At 45.3% G+C, this 23,130-nt stretch overlaps 1 protein-coding gene across 3 annotated transcripts in view; it reads right to left on the bottom strand.

The window, feature by feature from the left end:
- Positions 1-20,994, bottom strand: part of CCSER1 (coiled-coil serine rich protein 1) — a 494,606-nt gene extending 473,612 nt beyond the window's left edge. For all 3 annotated transcript variants that reach the window (XM_044428521.1, XM_044428522.1, XM_044428523.1), the window contains exon 1: positions 20,643-20,994. The gene's annotated coding sequence lies outside the window, so the exon portion shown is untranslated. The remainder of the gene's footprint in view (positions 1-20,642) is intronic.
- Between the last annotated feature and the right edge of the window lie 2,136 nt (positions 20,995-23,130).

Genomic DNA, 23,130 nt, shown 5'->3' with positions numbered 1-23,130 from the left:
TGTGCAGAAAAACTATGGCAGTTTTCAGCGGGTTCTAATTTGTTCAGGACAATTGCAGACATGAGCTTACAGTAAACTGGCGTCTGCTCCCATCGCCCATGCAGTCCATCTGCCACATGCTGTATGGAGGTGGGGGAGGGAAATATAGTAGAGTTGGAAGGCAGCCACGGAAATTCTGGAAGCAAAGCAGGACTGTCACAAGAGTAACTCTGCCAGGCATACATACCAACCCTTCCAGGAAGAAATTGCAGACACAAATTTAGAACCTTTCCCTCCTCAGCTAAACCACCAACCTGCACATGGATGTTCCCAGTTCAGTTCAAATGCCCCTTACCCTGCTGTCTGCCCAGATCTCTCCTAGGGCCTCCCTGCACCAGCTGCTTCTCATATGACTCACAGAAGCAAAGAAACAGCAAAGTGCAGGATTCAGGGATAATTTCCTAAAGCAAGAATGAAGACTGTGTTGTTGTGGTTGAAAGCTTCATTCCTGCAGGGATTATTATTTAGGGCTGCCTACCAGGGTGGTCACTGTTGAAGGCAACAGTGGACAGAGATCAAGCCCAAAGTGAGTGGAACCGCCTGTTTTGACTTTCAGCCACTCAGCTCTCTCTCTGCCACACCTCTGCTCATTTTCACTATTTTCCAGAACAGCCTCTGCTTCCCTTCCCTTCCCTCCTGCCCAGCAAACTGTCTCAGGGGGAATAACTCATTCTTGCCAGAAGTCTGACTGTTCACAGAAAGCTTCTGAAATCAGGTCAAGGCGTCCAGGTTGCCCACCCTCTCTGAAACCATGCAGCTAGATCCATTGAAGAGTGCGCACAATGTTCTGTCCTAGCTCCTGCAACCATGATTAATACTGGGGGAATATTCATATTCCAAGCAGGTAGCATTTCTAAGAGTTTCACTGTCTGCTCCCCAAAGGAGAAGTGAGCAGGTGAGTAGTTGTTTAAAAGATGACCAGGAGAATGACAGTTCATTATGCCCACCTTTCCCCTTCCCTCTTCTGCCACAGGTGAAAGGAAGAGACTGGAAGTGTTTGCTTGTTTTCAATAAGCTCCACTTTAACCTGATCACCAAACCCTTACACTGTGGGGTTCAAGTAATGATGGTTTATTACAGAGGTAACCAACTGTGGGAGGCAATGGGGGGGGGGGAATGGAACTGCCTGCAGGCTATGCTCCATGGGGCACCCCACAGTCTACAAGCTGCCCCCCAAATACTGTCTAAAATAATTTTTAAAATCAGTGCTTTTCCACTGAAATTTGGCAGAAACTCACTACACGGGACTACAGAGAGCTTCAAGGATTAAACACTAAATCGCTAGTGGTGGTATGTGGCTATGGAGCCCTGAAAGGGCCAAATATAGCTTACTAACAAGCAAAGCTTGGTCCTTTCAGCCAACACAAACTTCACTGTTTATTAAATTATAGTTTTTAAAAAATGGTGGGCAACAGGGACAAAAGGGGGTGGAGCACACCGGGTCAGCAGGTATTGCATGTGACCTATACATATGTAGACCACCTCTGGTTTATTGAAGTAAACAAGTCTCATAAACCAAAGTTTGAAGCTGGCTTGTTTCAGAAAATCATACTTAAGAGTAACCCCCATTTTTAAAGTTTGATTTACATTGAACTATGATTAGTCAAAAAACAGAAGTGAAATTTTCCAACCTCATCCCTGTGGCAGCTTGTTGGGAGGAGAATGGACAGACCAACCCAAAGACTTGCCCAGGGTCGTTCAACCTGGATTATATCCAAATGAGGCAAATGTCTTCATGTGGACACATTAAGATACTTGGTAATCAATAAAATTCCCTATCTTGAATAAAAATGATAAATAAGAATCATGATTATATAAATGATCACAACGAGCTAATATAAGATTTGGACAATCAAGCTGCTATAAAGCTGTTTACAGTCACAGTGATCAAATGAATAATGTTTTCATGCAAATGCATCATTTCAAGACAGGACTGGTTGCTAAACATTCTTCATCAACGTAACAAATGAATGGAAAAGGTGGGGTGGTGTGAAAGATCAACTGAATCCACAGACAAGGAACAAATATTTCAAATGTCTAGGCACAAATGTAATTAAGAAACTGAGGTTTTATTTACCATAAACATCCTCCTTTTTCTACAGGCAATATAAAGATTGGGGAAAGAGCTGTGTCTTCCTTCAAAGCAGCTCAGAAACATATCCCTGGCACAGAATTCAGGAGGGAGGAGGGAGTCCAGACAAGTTTCTAGTCCTAATGGATGCAAAAGCTGTGTGAAGACGTTATGTGAATATGCATCATCCATTTTTGACCTGGGAGTGGAGCAAGTTTTCTAGTCCTCAGAGTGACAAGCTCCAAGGCCCTTTGTTTTTCATTTATTTATGTATCCCCTCTTTGTCTCAGCACAGAGTTCGCAGGTGGTTGCCCATCCAGGCACTGACCAGACCCAGTCCTGCTTATCTACAGAAGATCTCCACATCACGTTCCCTCACCATGCGCTGCTGAGCTCTTCCCCTCAGAGGAGCATCAACAGACTAGAATGTACAGGTTCCATGATTCTGCCTATACGAACACTGAATATTTTATACAAGACACCAGCAAAGTTTGTTTGGTCAAAGCATTTTATTATTTATGTATTATATTTATATACCACCTTTCTTCCCAGAATTCAAGGTGGCTACATGTGGCTCCCAGGTGGTCTCCCCTCCAAGCTCAGGCCAGTCCCTGCTTAGCTTCAACACGGTGAATGCTGTATGTGCTTTCAAACCATACTCTGAGCTTGCTTGCAAAAGAAGTAACACACATATAACACAGACAAACACTAAATCAACATTCCAACAGGTAGAATTATTCATTGAAAAGATTCAATTTATTGTTGCTACTTAATCCCCTTTCTTAAAATTGACATTCTGTGAGCAGAACAGGGACTAGCCCTGCTTCTCAAAAATACAACCTTCTATGGTTGTAATATCAGAATCTAAATCTGAAAAGGAAGAAAAGGTGGAGTCAGACTGCTTAGCTGAAATGAAGACAGATGTCAGATGTCCTTTGATCAGTCCTATTAAATGAGTGGACTAATTGAGCAGTGTCCCTCATTCTTGCAACCACCCGGAAGGTGGAGCCAACTCCTTTCAAGTGCCAGAACAATACTTGCACTCAGCTGGAGGGGGCCACCATGCTCAGATGTTTCTCTGCAAATGCTAGAACCCTAAGGAACTAAGTGGGATAGCTGGAGTACCTGGGGATAAAGCAGAAGCCAGATATGGTGGGCATTAGTGAAACCCGGTGGAGTGGGGATAATCAATGGGCTATGGTCTTCTCTGGATAAAAACCATATAGGAAAGACAGGGAAGGGCATACCAGAGGAAGTGTTGCCCTCTGTATTAAGGAGGGCACAGAGTCCAGCAAAATTGATAATCTAAAGTGTAAAGTCTCCCCCAAAGAAGCAATATAAGTGAAACTTCCTGGCTCTGAATCTGACTTAGTCAAGGGAGTACAGTAGTGTCCCCAAGACCAGAATGACCTTGAGATGGGAAGTGAAATCAGGGAGGCCTCTAACAAAGGCAGTGCTGTAATAATACAGTAATAATGGGGGACTTCAACTACTCACTCATTGATTGGATAAATGCATGTTCCAGTTCTGACAGAGATGTTAGATTTCTCGGTGTCATAAATAACAGTGCCCTAGAGCCGTTGGTCGTGGAATCAACCAGAGGAGAGGCAATATTGGGTTTAGCTCTACACAGGGTTTCCCAGGACATAATACAGGATATAAATGTTGTTGAGTATTTAAGTAACAATGACCCTACTAATAGATTTAATATACAGTTAGGCAGAAAACTGCCAAAGAGGATGAACACAGTTATGTTTGACCTCAAACGAGGAAATGTCTCAAAAACGAGGGAGTAACAAGCACCCAAACAGGGAACTTAAGAAGTTTAAACCACTTCAAAGCACTTGGAAATTGCTTAAAAACAGAGGCACAGATAATACACACACTACAAGTGAGAAAGGTAGCACAAAGTCCAGGAAATCACCAGCATGGTTAACAATTAGAGTCAAGGAATGTATTAGGGAAAATGTATTAAGCTTCCTTCAAAAAATGGGAGTCTTGCCCAAAGGAAAAGAACAGATGGGACCACAAGCTCGCACAAGGGAGATGCAAGCAGACCATCAGAGAAGCAAAGAAACAGTCTGAGGAGCACACTGCTAACAATATCAAGGCCAACAATAAAAAAAAAATTTGAATATATCAAAAGTAAGAATGCGGCTAAGGAAGAAGTTAGGCCACTGGATGATAATAAAATCAAAGAAGCACTAGGGGGGTGAGGGCAAGAAGTTGCAGAGAAGCTAAATGAATTATTTTCATCAGTTTTCACAACAGAAGATGAAGGGCAGATACCTGTTCCTGGGCTTATGTATTCTGGAAGGGAGTGTGAGGAATTAAGACAGACCACAGTAACAAAAGATGAAATTCTCCACCTTATTTACAAACTGAAAGTGATCAAGTCACCCAGTCCAGATTGTATCCATTCTAGAGTCATCAAAGAACTGAAACATGAAATTGCTGACCTTCTTTCCAAAATATTTAACATGTCCCTAAAATCAGCCCTTGTACCAGAAGATTGGAGAGTGGCCAATGTAACACACCAATTTTTTAAAAGGAACCCAAGGGGGATCTGGGAAATTACAGGCCAGTTAGTTTAACATCTGTTCCGGTTAAACTGCTTAAAAGCATTATTAAAGATAGAATCAGTAAACACATAGAGGAACAAGCCCTGTGGGGGGAAAAGGGGAAATGTTGTCTCACTAACCTATTGGAAGTTCTTTGAGAGTGTCAGTACTCACATAAACAGGGGCAATCCAGTAGACATTGTTTACTTGGACTTCCAAAAGGGTTTTGACTAAGTCCTTCACCAAAGGCTCCTGAGCAAACTAAGCAGTCATGGAATAAAGGCGGCGGCGGCGGGGGGGGGGGGTGTCCTCTCAACATATAGTTAAATCAAGGAATTTACTCCCATGGGAAGTGGTGATGGCTGCCAATCTGGCTAGCTGTTAAAAGGGATTGGAGAGATGTACAATGGATCAGTGGCTACTAGTCGTGCTGGCTAAGCGCTACTCCTTTACCAGAAATGGTATGCCTGCGTACACCATTTGTTGAGGGGCCTGGATAGGATGCACCCGTGCTGCTTACGGGATCCTGTGGGCAGCTGGTTTGCCATGTGCTGGACTAAATGGAACTTTGGTCTGATCCAGAATGGCTTTTCTTATGTCCTCACGTTCCTTTTGGTTGAGAAGGGAGGAGAGGGATTCAGTTGAGAACCAATTTCTTAGTGTAAGTCTGATTTCCATAATCGCTGGTGTTCTAATAGCTGGTGCTCTGACACTGCCTTTTGTTAATGACGTTTGTAAGACTCCTTTTGTATCACAAAGCCAGTCTAGCCAGCCAGGTTTAATGTAATAAAGGCTCCAGTTGCCTTGCAAAGGGGTGGTAGGGAAAGACTGGCCTCTGAAAGCCACCTTTTCAGAAATATATGAAGAACTATCCCCCAGTAAGAGATTATTCAAATACCAAGCACTATGTGTTTAATGAAAGATTTACAACTGAAAACAGGCTGCTTTTAAGATCTCGTAAATTGGACATTCAGCTAAGTAGTAGGCAGATCTTCAGGCACACTGTTATCATATGGACATACTCCCTTTCCAAGAAGACTCTGAAAGTAACATCCTTCAACTATGATGGGGTTCATTGACTGACATTGTAAGGCTGTAAAGACTTTCCTCCATTTAGTTTAAAGTTGTACACAACACAGATTCCCAGGGTTTGGGGATGGGGGCTGACACAGAACTGAAGGGTTTGTTTATTTGCTGAAGCTAAGAGCTCACACATCTCTTAGTAGGTCCAGTGACAGAGAGAAGACTACTGAATGATATGTTTAGTCTTAAACAGAGATTATGTTAGGGAGACATGACAGATGTTTTCAAATATGTATCAGGTGGTGATTAAGTAGGAAGGTAACCAGTTGCTTTGCACTGCTACCAAGGAACAAAAAAGTAGTAATGAGCTTAAACTGCAGGGAGAGATAGAGGTTTAGATTAAATAATATTGGGGAAAAGTTCTACCCATAAGAATAGACTGGCAAATTGAAAAACACTACCAGGGGAGGTTTAAGGACTGCAGGCACAGCAAGTTTTTAAAATTAGTTTGGATATGTATCTGTCAGAATGGAATTACCTTTGCTCCCAGTCATAGGAGGTGCACTGTATTTCTTCCTTAACTATTTTCCAACCCTACAATAATAAAACTGTGAGATATTACAATGAAAGGGGAAAACCCAGCCCTACAAAATTGCATGTGGCTGTTTAATGCTAAGTATTCATTTGCCCTTCCAGAACTCCAAATATTTTAATACAGTGGATTTCAAATAGGGATCCCCTTTGCATATCATCTGGTTTCCACAGGATCCTCATACATCTGCACATAGAAGAGAATCTCTGTGCAGCAGAAAATTTGGAGTATGTCCCATGTTGCTTTCTTGGTCCATTCAGAATACTCATCAGGCCTGTTGGATATAATTCATAGGAACAATAGAAGACGCTTATAACATCTAGACCAGTACTGTTGACTCTGATTGTCAGCAGCTCTCTGGGGTTGCAAGAATAAGTTTCTGGCCCAACCTAGAGATGTTGGAGAATGAACCTGAGACCTTTCAAATGCAAAACTTGTGCTTTGTCACTAAGCTTCAGTCCACCTGTGTCTTCCCTTATGGGAATGCACTGCACCAAGTTACAAGAATATGTTAAGCATGCTGCCCTTCCTTCTTCTGCACACAACGGAAGCAAGTTGAGCATTTCCTTTGAAGGTGCGGAAGAATCTTCAGTCCCCCCCTTGCATCCACATAGGGGGATTCATGGTTTGTTCAAACCAAAGTTTGTTAACAAACCAGGATCTGAAACCATGGTTGGACTGTGGTTTGTTCTAGCTTTTCTGAACAAAGCAGAGTTTCCTGTATTCTGGCATAATGGATAACTGTGGTTTTCTCTAAGCTGCAAAAAGAAGCATTACAGCAACTAACCCCGATGTGCTAAACAGGAAGAGCAGAAGGGGAAACACATGCCAGCCCAAATCTCCCAGCTGCTCATTCTCATAACAGGCATTCAAGGTTTCTTCTTAAATCTGACAAACTTTCAGTCTCATGTCCTCAAGATGTCCTGCCTCAGATCTATCTCATAGTATCCTTCAAATTCTGAATGATGAAACTGGGGAACTCTGAGGGTCCATCTAAGAAGATGGAAACTGGTAACAGTAGCCCTTTTCAAGCATTCAGCTATGGTATAATAAAGCACATGAAAGTATATTACAAGCAAAAGCTCACTTCAAACCTTCAATAAGTCAGGAAGGCACCTACTGCTGCAATGCCACTCCACAACATACAAATTTTTGTACCTGGAGACAAGAGTTCACAGGAATTCTGACAATCTTCTGGAAATATATCTTTCCCACCACTAGCAATCTTCTCCTGTAATGCACATTCTTCCTATAATACATATAACCTATTATTTTCAGGGTACGTTGCCGCAGGCCAAAGACTCTCACCAACTGTAATATTTACAAATCTAGAATTGTGTGCGCTACCTCTTAGACATCATAAATGTGTGTGTTCAGGCATGTAACAAAACCATGATTTAGCATTATGTGAACACACCACTGGGTTTGTTTGCTTCTGGTCCCCTTTAATTCTTTGCTTCAGCCAAGAGAACGAGATTGGAAATAACCATTTCCTCTTTAACACTCACTATCATTTACATGTAAAAGCACAAACTGTTTTTAGTTTAAACAATGGCTTATGAAACAAGCCATGATTAAGCAACAGTTTATGAACCTGTCTCTTTAACTACAGTTGGTGCCAACCACAATTTGTCTTTCTCAGATGCAGCCATAAAATGGTATTAAGTAGGGTGTGGATGCTTCCTATCTCTTCCTTGCAATCTCAGTGGAGAGGATATAAGGAAGCAGTGTACAAGCCCAGTGCTTCATTCAGCTCACTGACATACTGCTTCTAAACCAGGCTTCCCCAAAGCTTTCACATCCAGTGATAAAGTCGCTCTACTTGACATTTTAACCAGGTGCCAGACAAATCGCCATGCTCCGCATGTTCCTACCCATCCCCTAAGAACATCTGCGGAGGAGCTTCTCAGAGAAACCTCCCCAAAAAAAGAAGCTACAGGAAAAATGACTAGGAGAAGGGCTTTTCTGTAGTGGCGCCATGTCTTTGGAACATGCTCTCCTAGCAGTTGTGCCAGATGCCATCTTTGTTCTCTTTTCAGTGCCAGGTGAAAACCTTTTCATTTTCCAGATATTTAACAGATGACTTTTGTTTTAATTGTGTTTTTATTGCTGCTATGCCCTATATTAATTTTCTTACACTCACCATGGGGTTGTCGATTTTTGTTGCATTGGTTTTATTGTCTATTGTTTATTTAATTATGACTATTGCTTTTAAAACTCTTTTAAATTTTGTAATGTGCTCAGAGAGCTCAATGGCCTATGGAATACTATAAAAGTGAAATACGTAAGTGAGTGACTATAGCCTGCAGTCCGAGCAGCAGCATTCAACATTCAAAATAGGCTATTGAGGAAGTTCTTTCTATGCCAGCATGTCAAACCTTTCTGAACACCCTACACATCTGGATCAGTGTGCGTTCCTGCACACTCTTATCTAGTGCCTTCATATTGGCTCCCATGACTCGAAGATGAATTACCTCAATCAATGTTCTTATCATGTGGAACCCTAAACACACACACACACAGGCAAATGTATGACAGTGATTACTAAAAATAATACCATTCTGGATTCTGGACCTAACCGGCATGCCGCTTCCATTGTTTTCCTGACATACAACAGTCTGTTCATCAACCCAGACTCGTCCACAGCTTCATTCCAAAAATGGATTTTTCCTTTTTTCCTTTGGCAGTCACTACCCTATGGTGGAACCAGAAACAAATGGCTAGCAAAGAGATGGCAATTGATTCTGTCTTTAACAGGTGGCTGCATAATGCATGATGATTAATACAGGAGGAGATTCCAAGGGTGAAATCTTTCTTTTGCTGAAGTCAATAGAAGCTTTCCCATTGATGGAAAAGCAATTGAAGCTGCATTATAGCAAACCCATTTCTGCCCACAGTGAGGAGATGCGGCCATAAAATGTGCCTCTGCCACAGGGCATCCTTCTCAGCTTAGCATGCCATAAAAGGCATCAAAGGGGCTGGGGCAATTAATATAGCCTCGTTTATTAACATTCTACCTGAGCTCAAGCGATGGAGACAGACAACAAAATTCAAGAAAGCTCAGAGCAGCATGGTACAAAGCATTGTTGCTAAGCATGGATGAATCTGTCAGTTTCATTTCCCCTCACATTTGATTTATTTATTTATTTATTTATTTATTTATCTCGGTACATCTCAATTTCTTTCCAACGAGAATACGAAGAAAGTCGTAGTAACTAAAACTAAATTCTCAGTCATCTGCACCCGCCAAATTCAAGAAGCCCCTTTATTCTCAGCAAGGTGAGGCCTATGTTGAAACGGTTAAAGGCATTAAAGAAAAGAAACCGTCAAACCTTTAAAGGCACCTATTTCTCACCTCAGTGAGAAGTGAAGAGGTGGCAACCCTGATCCAGGACTGACATCTGTCATTTTGTTCTCCTGAATCTATTTTAATCTCAAGTTCTTCTATCCTAAGTATGAAGAAAGTGGGTATCTTCTCAGCAAAAGGAACTGAGATTAAATTCTGCACTATCTCTAACTCAGTGCAAGATCCTAATTTCTTCTGTGCTGCTGTTGCATCAAGTCAGATTGGCCACTACAAAAACCTGTGGAAGGGGTGAACAGAGAAGACAGGTGAGACTGTGCCAGGGCACACCTCCGCTCCTCTCCCTTGCCTTTTCCTCCTCCCCCCCAACCCCTTTTTGTTTTGTCTTGAGTCTTTTAGATTGCAAGCCCTGCAGGCAGGAATTGTCTCATTATACATCTTTCTAACCCACTCCGGGAGTCTTGTTTTGGCTGAAATAAAGAAATACAGAAATATTTATGGAAATGAATAAAGTACTTGTGGCTGGGATCTCTGAAGAAGGGATTTCTGTTTTCGTTTTACACCCTTTAAAATGACGACGACGACAACCACCACGTGAAATCTCTCCTTACATTTAGTTATTCTGCATAAGGTGCACTTAACTTAGGCAATTTTAAATTTTATTTTCTGAATACTAAACATGTTTTACTACTTCACCGAATGTAGTGGCACTTTCTTGCTGGACTGCTGCACCTACGTAGATCCATCAGTGAAAACCAAATCAGAAGCTATCTGTAAAATCCCAGGAGTCAAGCATGGCCTGACAAAGCTACAGCCACCAGCTAAATGCCAAACTATGACGAAGAGAATTGCTCATCTGTGCTCTAAAAGGAAACCAGCTTTAAAAGTGGGGGTTGGGATTCCCAGCATGCCAAGAGTGTTCACTGCAACAGGACAGCAGGACAAAGAGAGGTACTTCACATGGTCCACTCTGACATTCAGCTGCAATCTCCTAATGAAGAGGCAATGGGGGTGGGGGTCGTGTGAACTTCCAAGTTTACCTGTGGATGTTCCCTACACAAGAACTGAAACCAGGGCCAGCTCCAGAGTTTGGGTGGTCCTGGGCAAGATGTCGTTCTCTGCAGAGGCCACTGGTTCTTTTTGCTAGTTCAGCCCCGCCTGTCCTTTTCTAGGTCCTGGTCTAGGTCCAGCCTGTCCTTCTCCAGGCCCAAGCTGCAGAACTCGGCAAAGGCAAAGGAGAGAGGAGCAGAGGGGCCGGCCCTGCATAGCAACGAAGGAAAGCTTGTGGGCTCTCCGAGCTGGGCTGGCATTGGCACGGTGCAAGGATTCCACCATGGTGGAGACGCAAGCCTGCTCCTGGGGAGAGGACCTGCCCCTTCTGTTAGGCACTCTGCAGCATGCCACGGGCATGGGTGCGATGAGGGCCAGCTCCAGGTTTTTGAGGGCCCTTGGGAAAGGCACCCTCAATGGGACCCTTCCCTCACTGAGTCTACCTTCTCATTACCATGATCACAGCTAGTCTTCCTCCTCCTCCTCCTCCTGACCACTACCACTTCCTGCCCTCACGGACCAGTGAGCAGGTAGGCAACACAACCATGGTACCTTCACACCACCACTGCAGAGTAGAGCAGTGGTGGAGGTGAGCAAGCAGGCTGCAATAGCAGGGAGGAGGAGCAGCTCCACAGAGGCCTTGCCACGGGCCCCTGCCAGGCCATGGGCCCTCAGCAAGCGCCCAGCCATACCAACTCTTGATGCCTGCCCTGGGTGTTGTAACAGGAACAACATGGATGCAGAGCATTTTACATCATTACTCTCTAGCTTCTCCAGCAAAAGGCGCTTCAGCCAGACTTGACAACTTCTTTTTAGAAAAAGATTGTTAATATACTTTTGAGGATGGAGGAAGAGATTTGGTCCTTGTCTCCATCTTAAGGTGCATCAAATCCTAAAGCAAAAAGCATAGATATTTACAGACAAATAATTGACAAGTTATTGTATGTACCAAATTCCATTTATTCCAACAATTCTTACAGCGCTGCTTATTCAGTTGCCCTCCATCTAAATTAATTTTGCTTTTAAAAAAACCCTGCATAATGCAGACAGGGAGATTTTAATGTAGATATTTTTGCAATTTCTCTCTGGCTTTCCCCCCAGGATGTCCCCCTTGCGTGTGCTGTGGCACTTCTCTATCTCAGCTACAAGTCCCTTTCGTTCTCATCACCAGTCCTTGGGCTTTATTATGAACTGACTATCATGTATAGGACGGATGCTGCTGCTGATAAAAGCAACAGCCTCCTATATAAAGCACAAGTATTTTGTTACAATCCAGAAGGGAAATCTCACTGGACTTGCGTCTCGTACAGAGCATGCGAGTTTGTAGAATCTGAGCAATATATCCTGACATGTAGCGCAACAGGCAGGGGGAAAGCGATACATATGCATGCCCGTAATTTTAACTAGTGAATTGCTAAGCTGCTATTTATTCAATTGCATATACACTATACATCCATAGCTTTCATTATTCTGCCCTAATGGGAAAGTGGGCCGGGGGGAGGGGGGAACTCGCCAGCATATATGGATGAAATTGGCCAACTGTGAACCATGCCATGCACGCGACTTCTAAGTGCTTAAACATGCTGCATTTCAGCTGTCATGTCACAAAGCTGGGAAAGCCAAGGAACACACTGGTAGCAGAATTGAGAGCATTGCAATAACAAGTTAGCATCACTGTGGAAAATGAAAATACATCCAGGACCAGCAAACACCCCACTCCAGAATATTTGAAAGCATTCAGCAATTTCATCAGGTCCATTCTGGGAATGCAGAACCACAGCCTGTGTATCCAAACTATCAGGGGCACTAACTACTACTGCAAGATGGATTTTTCTACAATTTCTATGCTTACTTGTATTTTTATAAATATACACATGAATATATAGAGGCAGAGCAAGAAAGCTAAATACTGGCTGTGATTCCTTTATGTATTGTTTTGTCGTAAGAGGTATCCCCCACTTTTTGATATAAAATTTTACCTGCATGTCTCAAAACACCAACAATAATGCAGTAGCTACAAAAATACATAATAAAATATGGCATGAAACAGCAGGATGGCAGCAGTAAAAGAATTTGCTAAGAAGACTGATCAGTTAAAAAGCATGGGAAAATATAGCAAAGAGGCCTTTCCCTGGTTTCAAAAGGAGATCAGAACAGGTTGGACAGGAGAAGGAACACGGCCAAGCAAGTTTTTCTCTCTTGATGTCACCTGGCTCAGGTCAGACACTGAGGATTAGGGTCTCCGACTATGACCCTAATGCACAGGTAGGCTTGGGTTGTATTAGAGAGTCCCCGAGGTATCCTGCTCCAAGCTATGTAGGGCTTTCATGGCAAACACCTGCAACTCAGAATGGAACAGGAATCAGCAAGGTGTATTCCAACTGACATTAATAGCCTAGTGGGTGTACACTGGGTAACCAGTTTCCCATTCTCCCAACTATATCCTGACATGGTATATGAATAAGCATGGCCAGGTTATCTATGCCTAGGAGGGGTCACAGCAAGCAGACCTTTTCTGTGTCACACAGACCTCCTTGGGCCTCCAGCAGCAAAGCTGATCTGAATTTTTCAGGGGCAATGCAGACCCATCCCAAAACCCTTCTCCCAGGAAAACAGAGCACTTAGCAATGGTACCTCCAAATTATCTCAAGTGGGCTTATTAGCCCACATCCCTCCAAGACATTGATTCAGCAACTCTATCACCTTCCCAGAATCCTACATAAATGAGGTAGAGCCAGATAACATGGTTGCGTTCACACGATATGACAAACAACCCTGTGTGGTTACCATGCTTGGTGGTTTTTTTAACCATGAACTACCTGAAAGATGATCAGGTGGTTTCTGTGTCATTGTGGTTTCCATCCTCCCTGCTCAGTCCTCCCACTGTTGACATGTATCCCATCAGTCACTCTGAAATTCAATCCAAGGTGCATCACGGGCCACCTATGACACCTGCCTCTTCCACACTGATCTTCACATAAAGGCTGGATGGCTGGAGTGACACCTGAGGTTGCTGCTCTTTCCAGCGGACTCTGTATTAGTTGCATACTGGGACCATAACAACCATGATCCTGGATTCAGATAATATGACTTGCCACGGTGCTACGGATAAGCTATAGAGCAGATCATTGTTTCTTATTGTTGCTTCTAAAGACCAACGTTACCATGGAGATATACCATTTATTTATTTATTTATTTATTTATTTATTTATTTGGAACTTTTGTATGCCGTCCCAGTTGGAAGCCTCAGGACGGCTTCCAACAAACCATGATCGGGTTCAGATAGCACAACAGAGAAACTACATGGCAAAACCCACCATGGCTTCTTGCATTGTCTGAATGCAGCACATTTGTATTCTGAGGACACCTCACTTCACATCGCTGGACATTCATGCTAGACCAGATGGAAATTTAAGTGGCCTTACTGCTGCATAAACCACCCTTAGCATAAATAACCACGCACCTTAGCAACACAACCAGTGAAACACAGTTCCCCAGAGAACCTTTCCAGAGAAGGATATCAGAGCTGAGGTTCTTGAAGGCCATTCAGGGGACAATCAACTGGGGGTTGTTTTTCCATTTGTCCCTCTCCCCGCATAGCCTTCTGTCACGACAACTAAGGCCATTTCTCTGTCAAAACTAGAGCTGAACCTAGACTGAAACCAAACCAGTTAACCGCACTTCTCTAAAAGACATCTGGAGCTGTATGACAGACACTTATTTATTATTTATTTATTTATTTAAAACATTTCTATGCCGCCCCATTCGCCAAAGCCTCGGGGCAGCTCACAACATAAATTAAAATATAATACATTAAAAATATAAAACAAATTAACAATATAAACTTCTCTAACTTCTCTAAAAGACATCTGGAGCTGTATGACAGACACTTACTCAAGTACTACACCCAGGGAGGTGATACTAAGGATGAGTCGCTAGTTGTTTCGGTCCTCTGGGTCTCACAGCCTCCTCCTTCAAGACAACCAGTGCTCATCACTCTCATTAGAAGGCGCTTGCCATCTCTTGGGTGAAGGATAATTCTCCTTCTCTGCAGGGTGCCCTCGAAGTCAGCCGAGGAAGCCCATTATCTCCCATGCAGTCCTGGATCTCCCTGGGTGTCTTAGGCAAAAGCAAACATAAGCTCTCTTCAGGCATTTCAGCAATGAAGAAGCAACATGAGAAGAAAGAACTCAGACTCTACCCCTACGTTTGTCCAATCTGTGTCAATTTCTTCATATTCTACAGTAACTTCAGCAACTACAAGCATTCTCTGCTCCTGGAGTCTCCCTGCATGATTTAAAGCCTCCAGGGATCTTAACTGTGTGGGAAGCTTCCACAAGGAATTCTATTAAAACATACCTGGAGATGGCTTAACTGCTTAGAGGTACCTTTTGATAAGGTAATTATATATCAGTTAAATAATGACAACAACAAAGAGCCACGTAATTACAGAGCAGGCTAAAGGCGCAACCTAATAGCCCTTTCCTACCTGTGTCAGCTCATCATGACTGTATCACCTGAAGAGAACTAGATGCCAACATTCAAGAAGTCTTCTGTAACACATGGAGCAACCTGGGAGCCACTAATGGGAGGGAGCAGAAACTGGATCCAGGTAGATGAAGAATTGTTGCCACAGGATCTGGGCGATGCTCGCCTAGTGTGCACTCCTCCACTTAAGGAAGGATTGTGATGGCCTCATGCCCAAAATTCTCCTGAAGGATGTAGGAAGTTGCTTTATACATGTCAGGTCAACAGTGGCTCTCCATGTTTTCAGGCAGGAATTTTTACAGCCCTCCTTGAAGTCAGGAATCAAAACTGGGCCCTTCTGTGTGAAAAGCATGAGTGCTGAGCCATGCTGTCCTTCTGTGATTAAGCATTTGGTTATGGTAGATCATAACAGACTCAAGACAGATCTGGACACCATAACAAAAAGCAGATTTCTGTCTTCCTGATCTGCCTTTGCTGCAACAGAACCAGGAGAACCTAAGTACCAGAAAGCATCACAGCTCATGGTGGTAAATTAGCCGCAAAGGAAAAATGGAATGGGTGCAAGTGCCAGCCAAGCTGCAGAGACAAAAAGCTCCAAGAAAGGAAGGAAAGGAAAGAGAAAGCTTAGGGTGCAATCCTATGCAAGTTTAGACAGAAGAAAGGCCTACAACTCCCAGGATGCCCCAGGCAAAACGATCCACTGACCTGCTGCAACCCTTTCTTGCCCAAGGCTCCAGGCAAGTGTGTCGACATTTTGAGAGTGAACAAAGCACTAGCATCCATTCAGATTTCAGACAGGTTGTTGTCACACATGCTACCTCTGTTGCAAAAACATGCTGTCATCCTGGTTGTTCATTTAAAGAACTCTATGTGGCAGATCATGGCATCCAGTCCTCTCACTTCCTGGCAAATAGATGGAGAAGAAATGGAGGTAGTGACAGATTTTATTTTCCTGGGCTCCAAGATCACTGCAGATGGGGACTGCAGCCAAGAAATTAAATGACGCTTGCTCCTGGGGAGGAAAGCTATGGCAAATCTAGACACCATACTAAAAAGGAGAGACATCACCCTGCCAACAAAAGTGCGTAAAGTCAAGGCTATCGTTTTTCCAGTTGCAATGTATGGCTGTGAAAGCTAGACCATAAGGAAGGCTGAGCGCCAAAGAACTGAGGCCTTTGAATTGTGGTGCTGGCGGAGACTCCTGCGAGTCCCTTAGACCACAAGGCGATCAAACTGATCAGTCCTAGAGGAGATCAACCCTGACTGTTCTTTAGAAGGCCAGATCCTGAAGATGAAACTCAAATACTTTGGCCACCTCATGAGAAGGAAGGACTCCCTGGAGAAGAGTCTAATGCTGGGAACAATAGATGGCAAAAGAAGGGGGCGGCAGAGGATGAGGTGGCTGAATGGAGTCACTGAAGCAGTTGGTGTGAGCTTAGGTGGACTCCAGGGGATGGTGGAGGACAGGAAGGCCTGGAGGAATGTTGTCCATGGGGTCATGATGGGTCGGACACGACTTCGCGACTAACAACAACAACAAATGTGGCAGTCATTCCTTTTACACATGGAAGAACAAACACTGAGGGTACTTCAATTCATTGGCATAGATGGAGATTAGAACCCAATGGTTGAGATCTGATATTCTGTCTCCTGGACCATTCAAGCCTCACCCTCTCATGATCAGGATTAAACCTAAGCTGTCTGCTAGCCAATTGTCACTTTGATCTGTATGTACTGATGTTCTGCATGTTGAAGTAGCTCTCAGATCACCCAATCCTTGGCCAATCCAAGAATTCCAGATGTTTAAATGCTCTCATTGTCCTGGAATGGCTTGACCAGGTAACTCATATAATCTCTCAGGGAGGAGGATGAGAGTATATTTTCTACAGGTGGGGGTCATGAAGGCATATCAGTATGACTTCAGCATATACATTTGTGTATCCATTTCAGCACTGCAATGCAGTCTTGGAGTAACAACCGGGCTATTGTCCTACAGGCCTGTCTCCATATGAATCATTTCTGCAGTTAGCCTGGAAAGAAAAACTACCACAATGAGACGCATTATGAAACGGAGATAGGGAAAAATGAGGACTAGAAGCTTGATGTTCATGCTGAGTACAACACAAAGTCAAAGGCAGAAAGTGAAAGGGTTAGTATGATCATACAACAGGCCGCAAAGATGACTTTAGCAAGCATTTTTCAGAACGTGTTGCCTAAGGCAAGAGCAAGGCTAACAAAGGAGAGGTCACAGCAGAGCTGACAAGGTCACAAAGAAGAATTTTAGCTGTAGGTAAAAGCAACATCAGACAGAGCCCATTTCATGAAGTGGCAAGTGCAGTGATTTTGTAATAACTGGCACAGAAAGTGAATTATCCTAGTGTAGCAGGGCTTTAATGTGTAAAAACGTAACATCAGAATTGATCCAGGGTTAAAAGGTTTTGAAGCCACATCAGAATGACTGTTTCAGACTTCCTGTATTATTACACGTCTCTCTCCTGACACACTCAAGCACAGCAAAAACTGCTCTGTTGCAGCTCAGAACTCAGCCAAACACCTTCTGCAAAGGCATTTGACAGAAGCTCCTGCAAGCTATTTCAGAACATTTCCACAGCAATCCGGCCTACAGAATATAAAAACAAGTCAAATCACAGATGTTCTCCAATGGAAAAGATGATTAGATTTGCTATCGTGACCCATTGGCCAACATCGTTCTACCCCCATAATTACAAATCCTGCAGCCCTGAAGTTTTTAATTGCATTTGTACTACAGAGACGCAATTTCATATACCACAAGGAGTTGCAAGAAGGACGGAATCTCTCCAAAACGATTCTGTGCGAAGTTATCTGCTGTCTAAGCTTTCCCGGGTCATTAATATTTCACTTTCATATAGCCCAGAACTGGTTTTGGAACATGTTTTCTTTTTATCCCCTTTTTAAATATAAGGAAGAGGAAATGTTTGAAGTAACTACTAGTAAAACCTTCGCTGATCTGTCTCTCTTCCCCCGTCCTCCCACCTCCTCAGCCTCTTGAGGATTTTAACACTTCAAGTACAACATATACCAGAAAAGAGGGAGTGGGGGAGACTAGTCTAGCTTGAATCACCTCTGAAAAGGGAAGGGTTTCCAATTGTTTTGTAGTCACATTCTGCTGTGAAAATGACAAAAAAGAAAATCGAGGAAAATAAGTGCGATTAGTGCATGCTGTCAGGCGGAAAGGGGAAGCGTAGTAAATACAGCAGACTCTCCAATTTACAAACACTTCATGAGTGGAGGCGGTTGGTGAGCCTGAAATTTTGGCAGTTCCAGGATCTCTCCCCCTTCCAGTCCTTCCTTTCACATCCTTTGACAGCTTGCAATGTCAACTGGGGTCCTTAGTGCACTCATTCCCATTTCTCAGGGCAAAGGCATGTACTGCCTCCCAAGCTGCAGTCTTTTTAGCCCTTTCTGCTGTGCCCTGTTGGGAAGACTGGAAGCAGGTTGGAATATTTGTCCCCATAGTCCAAGCCCAACAGCGGTTTTCTGGATTCTCACACAGAGGGCCTCACCTACATCTGGTACTACCAGGTTTTTTAAAACCGGGGGTGCTTGGAATTGAAGTGGAGACCTTCCATATGCAAAACATGTGCTTTATGAGCGAGCTGCAGTCCCTCCCTTCCCTTGCTCCAAGATGCTTTCTGACCAACTGAACAACACCCCCACATTGCCTGATTCACTCAGGGGCTGATATGGCAACAGTTGCTGAATACTGAGCAGGAGAGTAATACAGGGAAGGCAAATTTGATAGATTAGTCATTTCGAATCTGCAGGCTTCCTATCTCTGAGTTTCCAGCACAGTGAAATCCGTTCCACAAAAGTGTACAGTGGAATTTAACCCTCCTGCGAGAAAAGAAAAATGATTCCCTCAACTAATCGGCATAATCTCTCTCCAGATGTTGTTGGGAAACTACAATAACCGAAAGAGCAAAACCCTTGTGGTTCTTCATAAAATGATGCCTTATGAAAAACCACCAGATCCTTATGAGCTTTCACCATCCCCTCCCTTGCAGATGATTGTATATACAATCATCCCATCTCCCCAACATTTGCTTCCTCTCACACTTCACAAAAAAGGCGCAGGTAAGCGTCATAGTTCAGAGTGTGTAAATGAGCCATCCAGGAACAACTGCGTCATCATCCATCGACACCATCCTCCCATTCAAATATTTTCTAGGAACTCCTTTCTCTGTACCAGTCCAGTAGCCCTAAGCATGCTTCATCTTAAAATACATAAATAAAGCAGATTTTTTTAAGGAAATAGGCAAACAGAAGCCACTACTCTCAAGCACCACTCAAACCGCCACGAGTCCTACCTATGCTGCAAACAGGTGCCTGACTTCTCTATGCCACCTTGGACATTTCCATGAAGCACTCTTGCCCGACTTTTTTGGCCCATTGTAGCTTTCCGGGTGCAAAACTCTGCTGACCTTTGTCTGCAGTGCAAGCCCTAGCAAACGATCAGAAACAAATCGTGTTTGATCCACACTGCCCCACACCCCCAGCTGTCTTATGGGCCCCCAACCACCTCTGTTCAGGCAGCAGTCCTTCGGCAAATGGGTCAGGGTTAGGGGTGGAGAGGCGGCGGCAGGGAGGAAGCTGACAGGGGAGCTGCCATGTGGCATGGCCGGAGGGTCCACATGGCTTTCACACTCGCCCAGCTGCTGCGTCTCCTCCCGCTGCGGAGGAGGGAAGCGCCCTGGCGGAGCAGGCAGCCTCTCTGCTTGCCAAAGTCCAGGTCCAATTAAGGCTTTGCACCTTGCGCGCCCAGGCACACGCCCCTGCCCAAAAGGCAGCCACGACGCGATGCGCCCTCGCCTCTCTGAGCTTGGCTCGGGCAGATCCCAGGGATCACGCTTTTGCCTCGCGCACAAGGAGGAGGAGGAGGAGGAAGAGGAGGGCAATGCGGCTCTTTCCAACGCCTTCCTCCCCTGCAGCCGCGGCTGGACTCAGTGCAATAAACACACCGGCTCCGGCTTCTCTCCTTCTCCTCCTCCAGCGTCCTTCCTCCCAATCAGCTGCCACTACCGGCTGCCCAGCGCCGGATCTACCTGCAGCACCCGAAGCCAGCTCGGAACGCACCAGCCCTGTGCGCCACGCCACTTGCCGGGCCACCGCTCTCGTCCCCGATCCCGGGCACTTTCGGCTCCCTCTCCGGCACCCACCCTGGCGATGCGCCCACCCAGCCAAGGCGAACGCTGCGAGCCCAACTACCGCATGCATGGCAAACCCTGGCCAAAGGAACAGCCCCTGCAACAAAAATCCTCCCAAATCGCCCCCAAGCCCCGCAACCAACACCCCCCACTGCGTTGGCATCCGAGACAAGAAGCGCAGCGCACGACCCGTGTCCCTCCCTCGCTCCCGTCCACCACTTCCTAAAATCCTGGAATTCCCCTCCCTCCCCCCGCCCACGCGCGTGCCGAGCGCGGCTGAGCCGGCCACGAGTCGGGGGCGCAGGGAGGTCAGGTGCGTGCGACTTACCTGCCGGGAGCCTCGGGGGTCTTGCCGCTGAGTGCCTGCTTCCTGGGCAGGTGCGGGAGGCTGCTGGGGACGGGATGGGGAAGGCGCGAGTCGCTCTTGCGTGGGGGGCCCTCGCCACCAAAACTCCCTCTTCGGCTGGTCGCTTTGCTCCTTTTAATTTTCCCATATGAACGCGCACTCACACATACGAGGGAGAGGGAGAAGGAGAAGGGAAAACGCAAAAAAACACCCCCGCCCCAGTCCAGGGCTCAGAGCAGCGATTAATCCACCAAGGGCCAGCAGAGGCAGCGCGAAGGCTCTGCAGCGGCAACCGCCGGCGCTTCCCAGGCACTCATGTTGCCGCCGTGTCAAGAAAAAGAGTGCAGAAGTGTAGCGGCGGCGGCGGCGGCGGCGGCGGCGGGCGGGTTGGCAGCCGGCGCTGTTTGTGGCAAGGAGACGAGGAGAGGAGAAGCTGGGGAGGGGCCAAACGGGAGGAGCCTGCGCTGCGTCCGCGCGCGTGTGTCTGTGTGTGTGTCGTGTGTGTGTGTGTGTGTGTGTGTGTGTGTGCGCGCGCGCGTGTGCGTGTGTGTGTGCATGCGCTGGGTTGCTGCGTGTCTGTGGCCGTGCGGTGCCACCTCGCAGCCGAGCGCATCGGGAGGGGAGAGGCGTTGCAAGCCGACGCAAGATCAGGCTCTAAGAAGGGGATTGACACGAAGGATTTCAGAAGCCTCACCTTTCTGAGCTCTGAGTCAGCAGAGAGCGAAACAGGTTTATTTATGTTCCTTCCTCTGGCTCTCCTCTCCCCTCCTCCTTTCCTTCCTAAGACGCAGTGACTTTAGCAGAAGCTGCAACTACTGGGGAAGACGACGTGGAGGGTTCTGGCTTCCGCAGTGAGTTTCCTTGACATCCCACCCATCTCGGTGGGCTTAGGACTAGTAGTGACGACAACCCCGGGACCAAATCAGCAGCGCCTTGGTGGAAACAGCTACGGTTTGTGTTGTGCTCACGCGCGTGTGCTTTCTCTCTCCCTCGCTGTTGCTTTGCACCTTTGCCTTTGGGTAAAAGCCTGAAGCTCTGAAAGGTCTAAGAGTGAAGGTTTGGGGATGGAGGCGACCGGCATCCCTTTGGTACCCTCTGTATGGATTGGACTTACCAATTCGCTTATCAGATTAGGTCCCTCCTTAATGCACTTGCATCACCTTCCCAGCCTGGGTGGCTCGAAAGGTGCAGCTGTCTCAGCATGTAGCTGCAAATGCGTGGGAAAACATATTTCTAATCTACAGTAGGGGTTATGAGCAAAGAGGCAGGAGATGGCCCTTGTTCCAGGGCAACTAATCAGGAATAAAAGGATGTGATTTTGCATGTGAGCAGGGAAACCAGTCTGCTGCCAGATCAAGCTGGCATAAAACACTGTGATTGGCATGTGTCCTTGGTACTCATAGTCAAGGTCACACTGAAGGCCTATTTTTGCACACACAGTGGCAACATGCACATTTGTAGGTTGCAGCCTTAAATTGGTTTAAGGAAGAAAGTCCCTCTGAACCTGTTGAGGTGGATGTACAGAAAGGAACTACAGTCTGTTACTACTACTACTACTGTAGTAGTAAAGCTGGGAACTACAGTCGGAAGAGTTGTACAGGTTCAACTGATCCAGGCTTTAAAACGATGATTGTCCCTGCTTGATGTCCTTCTGTTTTTTGCATGGGAGAAAGTCTCAAAACTGGGGTTGGAAGAGGGAGGAAGGAAATGGTCCGTTCCACCGCCTCTCTCCAGCATCTGTGAATGAAACAGGTGTTTGTTTTTCTAGGCTGTGGAAGAGAAAGAGAAATCATTGCCTATGTGTGACCTCTGGATATTCCAACCATGTTGTTTTTTCTCTAGGGGGTTCTGTATGTGTACATAACTGAGGAGACAGAAGTGGCAGTGCTCTGTTTGCCTTAAGCCTCCTTAACCAGGAAGCAACCAAAGGCAAGCTAAACTGGTGCCAAGAAAAAGTCCACTGATTCAGTCTTTTAATTCATTAAAATCCCTTGCATGTTTAGATGGAAGAAATCTCTAAAGGCCCCTGGAACCTTTTTTCCTGTATAAACATGCACAGGATTGCTTCCAGCTTGCGCATCAGAAAAAGCATCATTCATCCCATTAAGGACTACCAGATGGCTAATAAGGCAAGGGTGGGTAGTTTCTAAATTTTACAGGCTAAGCAAAATGTGATGTGGAACATCCATGGTCAGATCTCCCAGTGTCCTTTTCTTTGTCTAACAGCTACTATGAGAGAGTGAATTGAGTTGAGGTTGGAGTTAACATTCACCCTTACACTATTCCACTGTTTAAAATTTCTCTTCTCCACCCCAACCTTGCCTGAAACTGTATTAGCCAGAGGGAGAAAGGACGGGTAAATCATTGTACCTGAGAAGAAAAGGATTTCAGTCTAGAAATTAGCACAAAGGAAAAGAAAGGACACCCCTCAGCCACATTCTGGATCAGAAATGTCCCCATCAGTGTTGTG

This window comes from Varanus komodoensis, unplaced genomic scaffold (genome assembly GCF_004798865.1).
Source record: "Varanus komodoensis strain SLA01 unplaced genomic scaffold, ASM479886v1 scaffold2, whole genome shotgun sequence".
In the NCBI taxonomy this organism is placed as follows: Eukaryota; Metazoa; Chordata; class Lepidosauria; order Squamata; family Varanidae; genus Varanus; species Varanus komodoensis.
Note: the sequence above shows the minus strand (reverse complement) of the source record. Positions and strands in the feature narration are given on the sequence as shown.